Below are 6,000 nucleotides of genomic sequence, written 5' to 3'. Positions count from 1 at the left end.
GACTTCTGACCTCCAGAACTATAATAAACTCATGTTGTTTCAAGCCACTAAGTTTGTGCTGATTTGTTACAGCAACACTAGGAAACTAATACATTGCCTCAGAAAATTATTTATCCTTTTTTAAAAAATTGCCAGTAATGTATATTTGAGCGATATAAAATTTGAAAGATAAATTAAGAGCTGTTATAAAAATACCTGATTTTTTTTTATCTGTGCCATCCATGGCGTTTGGAGAGATAATATGTCTTTATTAATTCTATAAAATAAAATTAAATAATTGTATTATATATGAGTAAACCAAATGCCAAAAGTACTGGTATTTATTTATTCATAATAAATTCCCAAGACTCCATCACTTATATTATTTCAAATTTGCAGTAATTGAATATAGCAAGTCATTAGATATATACACTTTGACAAATTCTGGTTTTGTGTAATTAAACATGAAGAGAATGAGTGGGGCATTTGGGTCTGTATTTCTTATATCAAATGATAAATAGGTTACAATATTATTGGCACATAAACCAATATGCGTGGGACATTACCATTTTTATGCTTAGCAGTTTGAGATAACTGAGAGCAATTACTAATGATTTTTATTTTTTTAGAGGAAAAGCAGTGAAAAGAACACACAAGAAATTAAAAAGATATCTGCCTCTTTTTTATTTTTGATTGCCCCAGCAATTTTTTATTAATTGGAAGAAGTTTTTCCAAAATACACTTTTCTAACACTTTCTGAAGCAGTGACATTCCAGATAATGAAAAGCTACCAGAATCTACTCCAGATCTAGATGGAAATATATACATATATATAATTCCTTGTATTGCTGTAATGTGGACCTCTTTTTATTCCTTCCAAGTGCCTAAGGAAGGCAAAATTTATTTGTTACTTATGTTATTTGGTCACTCAACATATGGAGGTCAAGAATTATTAGATGGCCTTTATTTTCCAAAATAAAAAGGGATATGTTTTTATATCAGAAATAATTTGGGAGACTTCCGGCCAAGATGGAGGCTTAGACTGACTCTCTGTCTCCCTCCACAACTAAGAAGGAATACAACCACCTCAAAACTAAAAATAACCAGAAATTCCAAGAAATAAAACTACATGGAAGTCCAACGTATGAAGTTATAAACCAGTGGTGCTCATCCGAACGGGTAGGAGGGGCAAAACCAGAGAGGAAAGGTTGGGCTGTGCTGTTCGCGGTAGCAGCAGGGATAGCAGCGGGACTGCAAGAAACGCCAGGGGAGCAGTGCTGGTGTCAGTTGAGACCTGTCAGCTCGCGATTCTAATGCTGGGGAAGGCAGACCTCCATTGCCTCGGACTGTGAGTCCCAGAGGGCATGGGGATGGAGGGAGAGGCTCCCAGTCTCTCAGTGGAGAGTAATGGCAGGAATCCATCGTGGACCCCCGCCCATACACAAAGTGCCACAACGTGGTGAAAAAGGTCGCCAGGTTGTGACAAGTGCTCAGGGCACTGCACCCGATAGCGTAGGAGGTGTGATAGCCCCGCCCAAGAAGTAAAGATAAATGAAAATGGTCAGAATGACAGGAATAATGATTGAAATACCAGTCATGAAGCTAACCAAAAAGTAAACAAAGGAATTAACCAATGAACAAATAGAAAAACTTTCTGAGGCTCAGTTCAGAGCTATAGTCATAAGGCAGCTTACAGAATTAACTAAAGATATTGAACATGACAGGGAAGGAATGAAGGCTAGTCATGCTGAAATGAATGAAAACACATATGAGACAAGTGGTGAGGAAACAAAAACCAGAGATCAAATCAACAAATCGGAACATAGGGAAGAAACAAATAGTCAACCAGTGCAGAAAGAGGAAACAAAAAATGAGGAATATGAGGAGAGGCTCAGAAACCTATGGGACAGCTATAAGCGAACAAACATTCAAATTATAGGGTTGCCAGAGGTGAAGAAGAACTAGAAATTGAAAAATTATGTCAAAAAATAATGAAGCAGAACTTTCCTAATTTGGGGAAGGAAATAGACTTACAAGTCCAGGAAGCACAGAGAGTTTCAGAAAAACTGGACCCAGGGAGAACCACTCCAAGACACATTATAATCAAAATGTCAAAAATTAAAGATAAAGAGAGAATTTTAAAAGCAGCAAGAGAGAAGAATAGAATTATGTACAAAGGGGTCCCAAATAGACTATCAGCTGATTTCTCAAAGGAGACCCTGCAGGCAAGAAGTGACTGGCAAGAAATATTCAAAGTAATGAAAATCATAACCCGACAGCCACAAATACTCTATCCAGCGAAACTGTCATTCAGAATAGAAGGGCAGAGATAGTGCTTCCAGGACAAAGTAAAACTGAAGGAGTTCATTAGATCCAAACCACTGTTATATGAGATGTTAAAGGGACTGGTTTAGAAAGAGGAGGATCAAAACTATGAACATTAAAATGAAAACTGTATCACAACAACCAACAACAGAAGCTAGGGAACTGAAACAAAGGCAAACTAAGTAGGCAACAAGAGTGGAAAACGAATTATAGGTATGGGGAACATATAGCGGGGAGGTCAGAGGAGTGGGGGAAAGAGGAAAGGGAGGGAGGGAGATGATGCAAGAATTAAGCATAGTAGGAAGGAGTGGAGTAGACAGGAAGATGTTGAGAAGAACTATATGCACAACCAATGGACATGGACTAAAAGGGGGGACAACTGGAGGGAGGGGGTCACTGGGTGGAGGGGAGCAGAAGGAAAAGAAATTGGGACAACTGTAACAGCATAATCAATAAAACATTTTTTAAAAAGTAATTTGGGTTTTGTTGTCCTTGTTTGTTTTTGAACTTTAGGTGAGGACAGAGATTAGATTATTCAGCACCCCTAGATCATCCCCCCCCCCATTTTCTCTCTTTGCTGATCTTCACCTCCCCAGGCTATGCTTATGTCCTTACTTCCTATAACTTTCCACTCAGTGGCAGGCCAACCAGGCCGTGTTGTAAGGATGAAAGAAGCCATGGAGAAACTATGACTTGGGCTGCACCTCAGCCACTCCACCCAGGGCCATGAGGCAAGCCAGTCTTATGTATAGGAGGTAGCCATGTGGTATAATTTCCTAAATGTAGGGAAGAAACTTGCTTCTAAAAACATCTTCCTGTCTCTCAGTTTCACAGCTGGAGTTTCTTTTGTTTCCTTTAGATAGGTAGCTTTCTTCCCCCTCTGTTAAAATGCATTTTTTTTTTTAAAGTAACACTTTGTGGATTAGCAGGCTTTTTTTCATAGTGTGAGTGAGTTACCAGATTCCTTCCTGAGAGCAAATTTTGATGGAAAAAGAGAACATGAAGACCTTGATGGCTAAGGAACAGGAGGCATTTATGAAAGGAACTATTTCAGAAAGGGCAAGCTGTTCACAGGGAATCAACATTTCATAAGTTATCTTAAAGTAAACCTTTTGTTCAAAGTATAATGATATATGCATTCTTTATCCGTCCTTATCCGTGAATCTGGGATGCTGATTCTCTACCCCTCATGACCACCCTCTCCTGCACCTTCCACTCCCCTAACCTTCCCCCAACCAACCCAGTAAAGACATAACCTAGCAGGAACTCTGCCAACTCAAGAGTTAAAGATTTTAGCTTCAGCTATAGTTGATAGACTTAAGTGATTAATGCAGGTGGAAAGCTGTTATTCCAGGAACTGGAATGCATGACCAAAGTGACTCCAAGAGTTCTTGAGCCCCAGGGAGTCTGCAAGCGATAGAGATGGTATCTGAGCCATTGTGTTCCTTGAAAGGAACTTCCCTGCCTCAGATAAATAATTGTTCACCAACAGGTAAAACAGTAATAGGAAAATTGCTGCCAGAGTGCAACTCTTATCCAAGTAGCCTTTTTTCCAAACCCCTTACCTACCCTTCCTTCTCCTTATAAGAAGGTCAGCTTGAAATGAGATGTCAAGATGGTTTGTGACAGTACATAACCCACTATTTTCTCAGATCACTGGCATCTGAATAAAGTGCCCATAAAAATTCAATCCTTGTCTCTACTTATTGGTTCTGGTAGTGACGGGCAGCAAAAACGCCAAATTTTCTGCTTTCAGTCCCTCTTTGCTCTAAAGAAAACAGGTTGAAGAAATATTTCAAATGTTTCCACTAATATTAAAATGTATTAAATATGTTTAAATGTTATGTAAATATATTAAAACATATGTAAAGATTTGTTAAAATATTAAAACTAAATTGCATCATTTTACACTCCCTAGGATGGCTATAATCAAAACATAATAATAAGTGATGTGGAGAAATTAGAACCCTCATACATTGCTGATAGGGTTGTATAATAGGATAGCTGTTTGGGAAACAGTCTGGCAATTTCTCAAATGATTGAATGTAGAATTACCATATAACCCAGCAATTTTACTCTGAGGTATATACAAAAAAGAAATGAAAACACTTCACACAAAAATTTTGTGCATAAACTTTCATAGCAACAAAATAACTCATAATTACAAAAAAGTGGACTGAACCCAAAAGTCTGTCAGATAATGAATGGATAAACAAAACTTAGTATATCCATACAATAAAACATTATTTAGCAATAAAAGGCAGAATATTGTGATGCACACTACAACATGGATGAACCTTGAGGACATTATGATAAGTGAAAGAAGTCAGCCACAAAGGACCACATATTGTATGATTCTATTTAGATGGAATGTCTAGAATAGGCAAACTCAACAGAGACAAAGAGCAAGCATAGTTGCCTAGGAGTGTGGGAGGAGAGAGTGCCTGCTAATGGGTATGGTGTTTCTTTACAAAGATGATGAAAATATTCTAAAATTGATTATGATGATGGCTGTCTAACTTTTAAAACTATTGAATTGTATATTTTAAATGGGCGAATTGTATGGTATGTGAATTATATCTCAATAAAGTTATTACAAGAAAAAAAGAGTAACGACATAGAGGTTGAAATCTCTCCATATACCATGTCAAGGAATTCACAAACTATTTAATTCTCACTGAAGCTCAGTGAACCCAGAGATGTTGGATCCTGACACACATCTCTGCCCCCCACCAGCATCTAACCCAGAGTCCTGTGAACCACCCCTCCAACCCTCCAAATACCATAGACTGCTGATTTTATGGTTGTTAAAGTTCAACTTGCAAGGTTTTTGTGAAAGAAAATAAATTTTTATTTAGAGTGGGTGCATCTTATAAACTATATATATATAATATTTACATATTAAAGATGTGTAAAAGACTGAGCCACATCAAAATAAGAATGAGTCTGTCGGTTACACACAAATATTTGCTGAGCATTTTACTAAGTGCCAGACACTGTACTTTCAGCTGGGACAGAAAAGAACAAGACAACATGAGCATTTGTGATAATGGTTCAGATCTTAAACAATTACCTTCCAAAAGTGACAATATTCCCTCTTCCCCACAATAAACCTAATATCACAATCAACTTCCACTTTGGAACTTTTGTGAAGATAATAAGCCTAATTTTAGAGGCCAGATGTCTCTTTGACAAGAGAGGAAAATGAAACCCAGTGAAGGAAGATGACTTGCCCAAGGTCACACAGGGTTATGCCATTGAGCCAGCAACTTTCTTGAATTGACTGTGAGGCTCTTGAAATCATGTGTGTCTCACTTCCTGACCAATGGAAGATGCTCAGAAACACTCTGTGTTGTTGTCATTGGCTTTTCTTTCTAATTAGTGTAATGAATGTTGCAAGTCCAGCCTCCAACCCTGCACTAGTATGTTGTTGAAAGCTTGTGTTTCCCATACCCCTCCCCACCCCCTCTCCAGGCTGTGCCTTCACAATAAAGGCACCACACCCTGAACTGTGGTACTGTCATTCCCTTGCTTTAAGAAAGTTTGGTCAGATATAAATAAATATAGCTAAAGTGATCTTGGAATGTTCTAAAGGGAGATGTGTTAAGGAAGAGAAAATCTTCTTATATACTTGTATGTGCTCCCCACATTGCCCAACAAGGCACTTCTGCAGAATAGTCTTCAACAGCCACGTGT

The sequence above is a fragment of the Furipterus horrens genome, unplaced genomic scaffold, assembly GCF_987537825.1.
Source record: "Furipterus horrens unplaced genomic scaffold, mFurHor1.1.pri manual_scaffold_12, whole genome shotgun sequence".
In the NCBI taxonomy this organism is placed as follows: domain Eukaryota; kingdom Metazoa; phylum Chordata; class Mammalia; order Chiroptera; family Furipteridae; genus Furipterus; species Furipterus horrens.
The sequence above is the reverse complement of the archived record's forward strand: the minus strand, read 5'-3'. Positions refer to the sequence as shown.